Source organism: Cyphomyrmex costatus, unplaced genomic scaffold (assembly GCF_001594065.2).
Source record: "Cyphomyrmex costatus isolate MS0001 unplaced genomic scaffold, Ccosl1.0 scaffold1816, whole genome shotgun sequence".
NCBI lineage: Eukaryota > Metazoa > Arthropoda > Insecta > Hymenoptera > Formicidae > Cyphomyrmex > Cyphomyrmex costatus.
Window position 1 is genome coordinate 6,241 of NW_017275843.1, and position 1,500 is coordinate 7,740.

Here is a 1,500-nt window from a genome sequence, read left to right on the forward strand (position 1 = left end):
TCATTATCATTATTATTAAGATTATTATTATATTAATATTATATTATTATATTTTTATTATTATTATATTATTAAATTATTATCATTATATTATTATTATTATATTATATTATTATTATTATTATTATTATTAAAATGTATATTGAATAGCACTTGTCAGTGTTCTTAGCTTACCGCGTTCGGAGGACCCTGGCGGCCATTGACCCCGCAGCGACCACCGCAATTCTTCCCGCGCGAATTTCCCGCGATGTTAGCACCATGTGACGTCATTTTCTTCCCCCTCTGCGGTGTCCCCCTCCCTCTCCCGTGACGTCATACCCCTCTCACCCTTCCCTCCGTGACGTCATATTCCCTCGCCCTGTGACGTCATCCCCTGGCATCACCACAGAGTTCCTAAACGTATTATAATTTATACCCCTCGCGTTCTTAAACACATTATAATTTATGTTGGTAAACCTGGTTCATAAATCAAGTACTTACGGAAAAAAGAACAAACTTGAGTTAGAACCCTCCCATCTATACTACTAATTACTTATGTAATGTGTATTAATATAGTTTTATTATGCATAAATACATCCCTTTACACAATATCAGTTTTATTTATCCACGAATTATGTGAGTTGTCCATTCCTAACGTATACTTCGTTGCCTCGTTTACGTAATACTTTTTCCACAAGATAGACGTCCGAATTGGACACTCGTAGTTCGTATTCGTAAAAACCACCGGCTATCGGCTTTCCTCGATAATCTCTCAGCAGATACGTTGCAGGATTCGTACGTTGCACTTTGGCGATATGGAAGATCTCGGTAGACCAATTTGGTGTGTATCCTATTTCAAAAATCGTCTTGAATTTACTAACACGTACTGGATCGCCTTTCTTGAATTTCGTCGAGGAAGCAATTTTCACGTGACTGTACACCGTCGACAAGAGACGTTTTGCAACGGGAAGTGTGACGTCTATCGGACGCATTCCAATGGTTCGATGTCTACGACGATTATAATCTGACAGTAAACGCGACAATTCGTCGATCCATTTGTACGTGCCGTTAAACGTGAATACTTTCCACATGTTATTTTTGAGAGTACGGTTGAATCGTTCCACTACCGACGCTTTCATTACCGAATACGTAGAATAGTGATTTACGTTGTGTTTCTGCAAAAGTTTCTGCACGGTGGCATTGTAGAATTCCTTTCCTTGATCCGTCTGTAGATTCCGCGGGTATCGTTTGTCCTCGCGAAATATTTTGGAGAACGCCGCGGTTACGTCGCTTCCGCTCTTGGTCTTGAGTGGTAATGCCCACGTGTACTTACTCAAAACATCGATAACAGTCAAAATGTAACTATAACCTTTATTCGATCGCGCATAAGGACGCATCTCAACCACATCTGCTTGCCATAAATCGTCACGACCGGGCACAATAACTCGCCGTCACGGAAAATTTCTCCGCGCGGGTGCGTGAAGCTCCTCCACGAGTCTCCGTTTCTCGATACACATCTCC